We start from the raw sequence: 12,692 nt of genomic DNA, 5'->3' as shown, positions 1-12,692 counted from the left end.
GGAACTGAGATTGTTTTCTGAGCTAATCTCGTCTAGCAGCCGTCGTCACCCACAACACCCATCCACTTGCTGTGTGAAACAGCTTAGCCTTTGTCGGTGTTAACAGGGTCTAGAAAGACTTCTCTTTCATGAATATGTATCATCAGCTCTCCATGTCTACAGAGACAAACTCTTCAAAACTGCAATAAGAAAAAGGGGGACCCTCGCCAACCAGCCAACCAACCATCAAAATCCTACACCACTGGGTTGAGAGAGCTGAAATGCTAGTAAGTAATGTGAGCTCACGCATTTGAAATGAACCAGAGCAACTTGCTGTTCTAAACCTTTCTTTGGACTCAAAGCCTATAGAACATTTTCATTCAAATCTCTAAAACCTCCCATGACCTCATCACAGAGGAAAAGAGATGATTATGCATTTCTAGTATCATGTATATATTTCTCCAGAAGTGCTGTAGAGGTAGCAAACACTTAGTTCTTTTGAGAAGATGAACGGGATCATAATTTCCAAGCTATAAGTTACAGTAACTTTATTTCCTCTCATGAATTAGCAACTTTGATCTGAGTAGTGAGTAAAGGTTCCTAAATTATAACATTTAGTTTGATAATAACATGTAGTTTAGCAAACATTTTAGCTTTTATTAGTTTATATTATATTAGTTTTGAACAAAAGGTTCAAACAAAGGTTAAGAACTCAGGTGTGTTATGTAGTTTACATTAACAACCTGGTTCTCAGACTGAGCTGCACTACATTTAGAAACAAGTTTTTATACCCAGAGGAGTTAAAATCTGTCATAATTAAACTAACACTTAATGCTTTTCAAAACCTTGATTTTTATAATTATAATACCTTCTTCATCAGCTGTACAAGAAAACATATGAAATAGAGATGCAAATTCAGAACAACTTTAATAATGTTGTGGAGCCATACTGCTAAGCTTTGCAAAGCAACATAAACAACACTTGGCAAAGCAAATTTTATAGAGAAAAATCATGCACAGTCTGAGATACTAAATTTATATATCATGTGTGTAGATAACATTAAAAAACAGTATATTCCAGGAAGACACTCTTAGCTAATAGTTGTGGGCTGTTTTGAACATTATCTTTTTACAGGTTTAAAAACGTGGCACAGCATTATGAAAAGCAAATTGATCTTCCGATCAAAAAAAATCCCCTGAATATCAACCCTGTTTTCCAAATACCAAGAAAATTCTCTCTCTCTCTCTCCTCACACACAAACATCTTGTTTTGGTATGTGATTCTCTCTTGGGCATTTGAGGAAAAGCTTCCAATTTCAACTTCTTTAGCATTAGCAGTTGTAGTAGTATAGACTTGCATGATGGTTATGTTGATAGGTTTTTCGTGGAGTCTGATTGATATTATTTGGTCAGACTTTCTATTATAGCCCGTAACTGCCTGTGCTACACCTTGCCTCAATATCAGAGCTCCTCCATTTTTTCTGAGTTTGTCATTTCCAGAAGAGAACACTGTCATTGTTTTGACTGAAAATACCCTACTCCAGTCCACTTGAGTTGACTGACACCAGACACTGCAGTGTTTATCTGTGCCATTTCTTGCTTTATAGTGTCCAATTCATCTTGATTTATACTTCTTACATCCCAATTGTATGCATTGTACAGATTCAGATTTTCTTTTGCTCTTCCCAAAACACTGGTAAGGCTGCACCTGGAGTACTGTGTACAGTTCTGGTTCCTGCACCACAAAAGAGACATATTAGTACTGGAAAAGGTGCAGAAAAGAGCGACTAAAATGATTACTGGGCTGGGACACCTCCTTTATGAGGAAAGGCTACAGTTTGGGGATGTTTAGTCTAGAGAAAAGGTGCCTGAGGGAGACATAATGGAGACGTATAAAATTATGCAGGGGATGAATAAGTGGATAGAGGGAAGCTCTTTTCCTTCCCACACAATACCAGAGCCAAGGGTCATCCACTCCAATTTAGTTTTGGGGGAGTGAGAACAGACAAAAGAAAATCTTTCTTTAGCCAGCGTGTTGTTAGTCTGTGGAATTCTTTGCCACATGATGTGGTATTGTCATCTGGCCTAGATACCTTTAAAAAGGTAATTGGACAGATTTCTGGAGGAAAAGTCCATTGCAGGTTACAAGCCATGATGGGGATATATAATCTCCAGGCTTAAAAGGATGGTACCTCAAAAATGCCAGATTCAGGGGAGAGGTATCAGGAGACAGCTACCTAGTTGTCTCGTGTGTTCCCAGAGGCATCTTGGTGGGCCCATTGTGATATACAGGAAGCCGGACTAGATGGGCCTTGGCTTGATCCAGCATGGCTCTTCTTATGTTCTTATGCTGAGTGCTTTCTGTCTGAGAAGTCTTGTCTTCCAGCCCTGTCACTTGCTTCATTTTGGACTTTATTTATTTATTTATTTATTTATTCATTCATTCATTCATTCATTCATTCATTCCATTTATACCCCACCTATCTGGTCAATTACGACCACTCTAGGTGGCTAGGCTGCCTCATCATTGGACTGCCTCATCATTGGGTTTTTGTTCTAAGGAAATTTCAGCAGGGGGTTACCATTGCTATCTACTGCACAATACTAACAAAAGTTAGCTTGAGTGTCACTGTCACAGGCTTCTTTGCCAATGTTAAGTGAAGTGAAAGCTGATCTAAAAGTATTAAGAAAAAATAAATCACTAGGGCTAAATGTGTCCTGATGTGTAACTTGTATTGTGAACAAGAAGATACTGTTAGGACGTAATATGGAGAATCAGAATGGTTTCCTACAGGCAAAGGTATCAGACAAGGGTGCATTTCATCCCCCATCTGTTCAAGATGTATGCAGAACATAAAAGCAGAACTAGATTCAGATCAAGGAGGAGTGAATATCGGTGGAAGAAACACCAATAATTTAAGATATATAGATGACACCATCTTACTGGCAGAAAACAGCAATGACTTGAAATGACTTAGGGAAAGTGAAAAAATAAAGTGCCAAAGCAGGACTGCAGCTGAACATGAAGAAGACAGAAATCATGACTACAGAAGAATTACACAACTTTAATGTTGGTAATGAAGAAATTGAAATAGACAAGAGACTTTGTATACCTTGGTTCAGTCGTCAGTTCTAATGGAGACTGCAGCCAAGAGATCAGAAGACTGAGACTTGGAAAGGCAGCAAGGAAGGAACCATAAAAGATAATCAAGTATAAAGTTCTGTCACTGGAGACCAAGACCAAGATCATCTACACTCTGGTATTTCCAGTCACCATGCATGGGTATGAAAGCAGGACAGTTAAGAAAGACGATTGGGGCAAAACATGAAATGTGGTGCTGCAGGAGAACTTTGTGGATATCCTGGACTGCCAGAAAGATGAACTGTTCATCTCAGTTTGGATAACTTGGATTAACTGAATTGGTTTACCAAAAATGTACATACTGCATGAATATACAGTGGGGTCTCTACTTAAGAACTTAATCCGTATTGGAAGGTGGTTCTCAAGTTGAAAAGTTCTTATGTTGAATCTGCATTTCCCATAGGAATGCATTGAAAACCATTTAATCCATATTTGCTCTTTTCCGTCCATAGAAACTACAGTGGAACCTCTACTTAAGAACTTAATCCATTTTGGAATGGTGTTCTTAAGATGAAACGTTCTTAAGTTGAAGCAAAATTTCCCATAGGAATGGACTGAAAACCAATTAATCCGTTCTGGCTGTTTTTTTTTTTTTTTTTTTTTTGTTATGTAGAGGTGTGTTCGTACATTGAAGCATTAGTTCCCATAGGAACTAATGCAAAGCTGGTTAATACGTACTCTACCACTAGGGGGAGAATTTTTTTTAACCTAAGATGACCTTAAAAAATAGCAGGAAAGTTTTTTTTTCCTGTTCTTATCTTGGATTTCTGTTCTCAAGTAGAAGCAAAATTTAGCAAATGGAGCTGTTCTTAAGTTGGATTGTTCTTAAGTAGAGACGTTCTTAAGTAGAGACCCCACTGTACAGCCTCATGCTACACAATTAAGCTCTACTTCATGCTGGATAACCTGTGAAATATTGTGTCTTAAATAGAAAACTATCTTTAGACAGATTTTCCTCCAAAAGCAATTCATTAAAATAAAATTGATTAAAATAAAAAAACTGATTTAAATTATAAATATTCATTTCAAAAAAACACTTTTTAAAAATCATCATTAATTTTAATCCACTCTGCATAATGCCATGCCCCTTAACCTACAAATCAATGCTTGGAAAAGTTGCTTTTTTGGTTTGTTTGTGGTTCTCAGCGGCCAGGCTGCCTGGAGGATTTTGAGAGCAGAAGTTTAAGCAAGTAATCTGCCTGATCTCTGCTTTATACCTAATGACGTCTTGGGTACTTAAAATTATTAGATACTTGGGAAAGCCCACACAGGTTGCTGTTCCTAATATTTAGTCAAAAGGCAGTACCAGCTGCATGACAGTGGAAGACATTAATGGCGAAGATAGTGGACTTTCTTTTCCTAGAGCTTCTTAAGCATTGGCTAAATGGCAGTCTGTCAGCACCATTTGTTGTTCTGTGTCATGAAGTTGCACCCACTCTGGTCCTATAGCAGCCCTATGAATGAGTGACCTCCAGAATGTCCTGTCCTCAACAGCCCCATTCAGCTCTTGCAAACTCAAGCCTCTGGCTTCTTTTAGGGAGACAATCTATCTTGGAGTTGGTCTTCCTCTTTCTTCTGGACATTAGAGGCTGGGAGGGAGCAGTCAGATACTAGCTACTCACATGTAGGTCCCCACACGAGCAGGATGATATACTGGGGTGAGTTCTGATCCCACAGAAAGTAATATTCAGACTAATGCTTTGATGGATATCTTGGTGGGTACAGTGGGATAAATGCATGAGTTCATTGCTAAGACAAATTTGAGCTACACATTTCTCAACTCTCTTTCTGAACTTGGTAAAGTTGTCTTTTGGACTCTATGCGAAACATAGGTGTTTTTTTTTTTAATCCAGCCTTTCCTCTTAAATAAAATAACTTTCAGAGAGATGGTGATGTTTATCCATACTCTGCTGTAGTGGGGAAAATGAAGAGTCTTGGGGCAGCTTTGACCCTACCAACTTGCATTAGCCACGAAAGAAGACTATTGTCCATGAAAGCTTATGCCAAATAAAATGCATTACTGTTTGTTGTTCTTTAGTCGTGTCCGACTCTTCGTGACCCCCATGGACCAGAGCATGCCAGGCATTACTATTTAAGGCATTACAAAACTCCTCCTTGACTTTGCAGGTAAAACAGGCACATAGACCAATCTTATGCATATACACTCTGAAAGAAATCCTACCGTGTTAAGACAGGATAGGCCCAAGACTTTTTCTACATAGGAGATGGCATCCTGAACCCCAATTCTGCCTAGGGACAGGCAGCTGAATCTTGCTAAAACAGTGATAGAACAGCATCTTCTATCACATTTGAAAGCAGCGGAGGGGGGGGCTATCTGGAACACAGAACTCTGGCTTCTACGAGAGGGAAATGGCCAGGGGGGCTGACAAAACCAACTCACTCTACCTCAGGACAGACTCAGGCCTTTTCCCAGTAAGTGTGTATAAAAGTGCAACAGAAAGCCACACAAAGAAAATAAAGCAACAAATAATACTGTAGCATGCTGTGTCTCTTCGAAGAACTTCTGAAAACTGCTATCCATAGTGGATCAATTCACCTTAGTGTGTAGTGTGACTCTTGTTTTAATGATGGTATGGAAAAATAAAGCAAGACCACGGTTGAATTTAACTGCTTCATATGTTGGTAGTGGAAACACTGTCATTTATCTGTTGTAGAGAGCCATTGTTGTAAAAATCACAATTCTGCCCCTCTCATCTGATTAGCATGAAGATAAAGAAATTTGTTTCTCAGAGTGGACTATCAAGGCACTAAGCTCAGTTTTGAGGGTTTATGTTATTGTGCAATGTTTGCTGTAGACATTTCCATTTCATTAGCATATTCTACTTTACATGAAATCCAGCAATGAATACTCTCCCTGATCTGAAGCTAATCCTCTTTAAAGAGCTACAGGCTATATTACATGTGGCCACAGCCGCAGTTATGCCATTGCTGAATTACTTTGAAGCCTATTGAACAGTGTTCTCGTGTGAGACCATGCACAGGCTTATAAACCAATGCTCCTTCTGTGTTGTGAAAGGCCAGCTTCTTTATTTCATGAAGAAATTTTACAAGAGGACAGAAACTACCCTCCTCTCCTCCAAACAAGGTCACACCACTCATGAGAGAAAGATGATGGTACAATGCTTTCACTACTTCTAAGCACCAATTCATAAGCTAGACACAAGATTAAAGTAAACTTTATGTATTTGGCAATTAGATATAGCTGGAATTTGGAAAAGCAGTCATGAAAAGTGAATTCTCCATTTAGTAGCACACTAACTGACATTCTAGAATTTGCTGAGATCTGTTGTTATGGCTGTTACTTTTATTTGCAATAATAATATTTCTTTCCTACTTTCTCACTATTGGCAGTGCTTGATACAGCTTACAGCCATCAGAAAAATGCAAGTAAAAACAACTGGTAAAAAATCAGCCATGGGATCAATAAAACCAAACACAAGCATAAAAACTATTAGAAATGATGGGTACAAATAGTTAAATGCTTCACAATATACTAAACAATAAAGTGAGCAACATATATTAGTATTCAGGGAATAGCGAGGCATTATAAAGTGGGTTTAGGTAGCTAAAATCCCATTTACAAGTACCATGTTTGAGTATGGATCCTCCAGTAGCCAAAATGGCCACAAAAGATGAACACTTCAAGAGGCTTGGTTTGCAGAAGTACAAAATATGATTGTGGGAGCTGTAGCACAAAACATCAGAAGGTCCAAAGTTTTCCCATCCCAGTTTACTCAAGAGTGTAATACCATCTTCAATCTCAGCTCAGTTTTTTCCAATAGCGTCCCATTGAATTTTATTGTTTCACCTGATTTCAGAAACCACATTAGAGTTTTTTTTTTTTTTTACTGGTAAGTAATATTAACCCATCCTGGCCTCTCTGTTCCTAGTACCTCTGCATAAATGCATATTCTTCTCAAGAAGAAAAAAATGGCATCCGCTTCTATTACTATGTACCTTAGCACAGGCCGATCCTCACATACCTAATACAATTAGCTGCTAAAAGGGGCCATAGTAGTTTGTCTTATTTCAGACAACCATTGCAAAATCCTCTCCCTGGAGAGGGAGACAAGAGGCATCTGGCAAAACATTTCTGTCTCTAATGAAGGCAAGTGTATGGTTTGGGAAATGGTTGGGGGTCAAAAGGCATTTGAATAGCACACAGCTGGGTTATCCAGGCCCTGTAGAGGTCATAACCAGTGATGTTTTATAAATGGCTACTGAAAAAACTAGCAGTCTGCTGGCTGCTGCCACACCACCACCAGTTGTGAAAGACTGCCAGTAGAGGAACATCAGCTTCCTGCATCAGGTCATGAAGATAATACCATGCCATACATCTGGAAGATGTGCCCACAACATGTCCAGGTGATATGTGTCCTCTGTATTTAATTATTAAATTTTTAGCAGCTGTTTACTTTTTAAAAAAAAGTCTGAAAGTGGCTTGCCACAATCAAAATGTACGAAGTGAAAAGCAATAATCATTTAAACTATACAACATAATCTATACTATAATTCTTTATATAATGAAAAACTAGACTTTCGCCCAAGAATAATTTAGCATAGGAGCAATCAAACTCAGTAAGGCTGATTTTAAACATTCCACTAAATCATGTTGCATCAAGGCTTGAGAGCTAACAAACCTCTCCAAAAAAATGATAATGTTGGGGAAAGTAACACCCAATAGGGACAGTACTCCATAGATGTGGAACTGCAACTGAGAACACCCTTTCCCTTGTCACTTAGGTTGCATTATATCGATATATGGCATGGCATTCATCATTCCATTTCCACTGAAATCAGCGCTCTGTCATCTACTTTGATGGGGTATGCTTTGAAGCCATAAGGAATTTAGTCAACAATGACTAGTGTCCTCTCTACCACGGACAGAGTAAGATTCCACACTCTAGCCTGCTGCTACATCAGTCAAGGACTATCCTGGTTGATTACAATGATCACATGAAAAGATATATTAAAACATTTATGCAATGTGAGGGGGTGTACTCACTTCTGTGATACTGTATACTGTATCCCTAAGGCCCAAGTAGAGAGGACACTGGTTGTTTGGATATGGTTAGCATGCACATGTCAGAAAAAGCAAATTGACACAGGAAAACTTGAGAGCGTTGTGAATACAGGAGGTACTGAAGCTGTAAACTTTTCCTGCTTTTCTGATATCTCTTCCCCACCGGTGCAAAACTTCCATGATACAAACAGCAGCTGGAGGGATTTCCATGGGTTTTGTGAAAGACCCCATTGGAAAAGGACTAGTTTTTCTTTGGCCAATGGAGATTATGCAGAAGCAGTAGCAGAGATGAAAATACAGTAATGGCAAACAAGCAAACATCTCAAGATTTGGAAGAACATTGTAGACCCACTCCAAATGTCACTGTTGTTGCTAAAAGATTTGCAGACACTGTCTCAAGCTACACTGTACTGTAGAAAAAGGATTCAGAAAGAGAGAGAAAAAGAAAGCTAAATGAAACTGCCAGGAGAACTTGTCGTGGTATGGTTAAACCGGCATTTGTTCCCTGAGATTCTGGAAAGACTTACTAAAAGAACAGCTGCAAGACATCACAGCTGTAGCTGATAAGAGACATTGTATATAAGGCAAAAACGCCAGTACTTGGTGTGGGTTAATGTTGGTGAAGAGTTACGTGTGTAGGAGTGTTCGTTTGCTGTTAACTGCTGTATATCTACTGTTATTTTCTACTACTACTGCTTATCATCTCAAGTAAAATACCTCTAAAGAAGGACTGACTTCGTTTATTGTGCTTCTTTCTGCTGGACATCTGCTAAATTCTTCAAACAAAACACAACAGGTTATGGGATCCAGCCTGCGCTTCTGAGAGCAGCAAAGCTTGAGAGCAGTGAGTAGCATTGAAGATAAAACAGCGACAGAGAATGTCGGACACAGATGAAGGACCAGGAATGTCTGGAGGAGCGGCAGCTATAACTCAACAGATAACTCCCTATCCTATATGTCGTTTAAATGAGACAAATTATGCAGCATGGTCTCATAAGATGCAACTGCTACTGAAAAGGGAGTCATTATGGTCCGTAGTAGAAGCAACACCCACCCCCTTGACTGGAGAAAATCTACAAAAGGATGAGAGGGCACAAGCTCATATTGGATTGAGCATGGACGATGAATTGCTTGTGCACATACGAGGCTTGAACACAGCTAAACAATGTTGGGATGCACTTAAAGAAATCTACACACGCCAGTCTGTGGCCTCGAAAATAAGCCTGTCCAGACGCTTATACAACACAAAATTGGAGCCTGGAGGTGATTTACGAGCTCATCTTCGTCTCATGAAGAAAACGCTCAAGGATTTAGAGGACGTAGGAGTGAACATTCCAGAGCTACAGAAAGTACTAATTGTGCTAGGCTCGTTAGATAGCAGCTGGGACGTATTTGCTCTGACCTTGGAGGCGATTCCGGAGAGCACATTAACCCTTCCATATATCACCAGCCGACTGCTGGAAGAGGAGGAGAAACGGCGAGAGCACACACAGGAAAGGAGGAAGGAAAGAACCCATCCATCTACAGCAAAGACAACAGAGAAGGAAGAGGCACCACACGTGTATGCAGCACGAAGATGCTACTGTTGTGGTTCAACATCTCACATTCAGCGCTACTGCAAGTCAAAAGAGTCAAGACGACGTGGGAAGACTGCAGGACGAGGCAAAGTAGCTGTGGTGAGAACACAAGATCCAGAGGAAGGACAATGGCTGATCGATAGTGGCGCCAGCTGTCACATTTGCTGTGACCCAACAAGGTACAAGAACTTGAAACCCTCCGAAAGGACTCAAGTAAGCTTAGCCAATGGAGCATCTGCAAAAGTTGAAGGGACTGGTAAAGTATATGTACCTGGGTTGCATGATGTAATATCTAACGTTTTATGTGTACCCTCACTCAAACAAAGCTTGTTAAGCGTATCATGCTTATTGCTAGAGGGCTTCACAGTACAATTTAAAGGAAAAACATGCAATATTACAAAAGGGGATAAGTGTATAAAGGTGCCAATGAGAGATAATCTCTTTATCCTAGAAGCCACTCCTAAGGCTGAGGTGGCAAGAGCATTGTGCACAAACAAAGAAACCCATAAAGCATGTGCACATCTATGGCATAATCGCCTAGCTCACATAAATTACAAATATATACAAAAAACAGCTGAATTGGCTCGTGGTATAAACGTGCAAGAATGTAATAAATATGTGGATTGTCACACCTGTAAGCAAGTAAAATCACGAAAAGCCCCTGTAAACAAGAAGAGTGACAGACAATCACAAAAACCTTTTGAATTGGTTCATGCAGATATAGTAGGACCATTCAAAGCCACGGTGGGAGGAGCGAAATATTTTCTACTAATAGTTGATGATTACTCTCGATTTACATTCTGTTACCTACTGAAAGAAAAGAGGGAAGCATTTCAAAAATTTAGAGATTGGGTTCATATGATAGAGCGCAGATTCAACCACAAGGTGGCGCAATTACAAACAGATAGAGGGGGAGAATTCATGAGCAATGCCATGAAATCCTGGCTTGAAAAGACAGGAATCCAACATAGGACTACTAACCCGTACTCACCAGCTGAAAATTCAGTTGCTGAAAGAAAGGCAGGAGTACTACAGATCATGAAAGATGCTTTACTAAATCAATCAAAGCTAAGTCAAGTATTCTGGGAGGAAGCACTGCAATGTGCTACACATTTGGTTAATAGGGTATATAGTAGATCTGTAGATAACATTCCATATAACTTGCTGTATGGGAAGGCACCAGATCTATCCTATATCAGAAGTTTTGGTGCTTATGCTTTTGTACATCTGCCAAAATCCCAAAGAAAAAAGGGAGCCTCTAAAACTCAAAAACTCATATGTGTTGGATATTCACCTTTCACAAAAGGGTATAGATTTCTAACTAAAGATAAGCGAAATATAGTGATTTCCAGATCAGCTAATTTCTGTGAACAGGAACTATTACCCCAAAAAGAGGAGAATTATTTTCCTACATCAGACATACCCCTCATATTGCAGGAAAGAGAAAATGAGTTGACAAAGCAACATACACCAGCAAAAACAGATAGTGAGGATGAGGAGCATAAACCTTTAACTCCTTCCATAACTCCAAAAGCTATAAAACAAGAAACAACACCGCCTATAGAGCGCAGCCCTATAGTACAGAGAAGAGAACTTCCACCAAGAACAACAAGGGGAGTACCACCCCAAAGGTTCGTTGTAGGAGAAGCTGTAGCATATAATGTACAACTTGAACCCCAAAAATATGAGGACATTCTCGAATTACCAACAAGTGAAAGGAAAAAGTGGTTTGAAGCAATGCATCAAGAGATGCAAGCCATGAAAACACTCGGTGTCTTCACCACTTGTAATTTACCACCAGGAAAGCAAGCTATAGGTTGCAGGTGGGTATATAGAATCAAACCCCAGGAGGGAGCAGATCCCATATATAGGGCACGTTTAGTAGCAAAAGGATTCTCACAAAAGAAAGATATAGATTATGGGGAAATATTTTCACCTACGGTAGCAGCTCAGACCATTAGATATGTCTTAGCACTAGCAGCTCAAAGACAGTGGCATGTGCATCACTATGATGTACAGACAGCTTACCTGAATGCCACACTTGAGGAAACATTGTATATGGAACAAGCACCAGGTTTCGAGCTACCAGAAATAGGCATAGAGCAAAAGGTATACCAATTGAATCGCTCTATATATGGCCTAAAACAATGTGCTAGAAGATGGGCTCTACATCTAAAGGAAAAATTGGAAAGCTTGGGCTTTAAAGCCACAAAAGCTGATGCATGTTTATTCATAAAAGGTACAGGTACTAAACAAATAATAGTAATATGTTATGTTGATGACCTACTGATAATGAGTGCTGATATGAAGCAAATAGAACACACAGCAATAAACCTAAAGAAAGAATTTACTCTAAAAGCACTAGGACCAGTAAAGCAATACCTAGGAGTAGAAATAGAAATAATACCGAAAGGTTTTGCACTGCATCAAAATCAGAAAATTAAACAACTCCTAGAAACATGGAGGATGTCAGATTGTAAACCGGCTAGAACTCCTATGACTGTAGGAAGCCAAATTGCAGAAGAAAATACTGAACAATATCCTCATGTAGAACAATACAAATCATTGTTAGGAAGTTTGCAACACATAGCCTTATGGACAAGTCCTGACATATGTAATGCAATTAACATTCTAAGTAGATATTCAAATAATCCAAGCCACAAAAACTGGACAGATCTAAAGAGAGTGTTAAGATATCTAAAAGGCACAACAGATCTGAAACTTAACATTACACCAGTGGGTGAACTAACAATTAAATGTTATGTGGATAGTGACTGGGCAAATGATGCAGAAGATAGAAAGTCCACATCAGGTAATGCCATAATATTTGGAAACACTTTGGTAGATTGGTCAGTAAAGAAACAAGCATACCTAGCATTATCAACCTGCGAATCAGAATTTGCATCAATTTCACAACTATGTACAAGTCTGGTATGGATTAAACAATTGAT

General features: G+C 39.3%; 1 protein-coding gene across 1 annotated transcript in view; it reads right to left on the bottom strand.

The window, feature by feature from the left end:
* The window catches only part of ALPK1 (alpha kinase 1), an 85,960-nt gene that overhangs the window by 63,033 nt on the left and 10,235 nt on the right, over window positions 1-12,692 (bottom strand). The window lies entirely within an intron of this gene.

Source organism: Pogona vitticeps, chromosome 5 (assembly GCF_051106095.1).
Source record: "Pogona vitticeps strain Pit_001003342236 chromosome 5, PviZW2.1, whole genome shotgun sequence".
In the NCBI taxonomy this organism is placed as follows: Eukaryota; Metazoa; Chordata; class Lepidosauria; order Squamata; family Agamidae; genus Pogona; species Pogona vitticeps.
The sequence above is the reverse complement of the archived record's forward strand: the minus strand, read 5'-3'. Positions and strand labels throughout refer to the sequence as shown.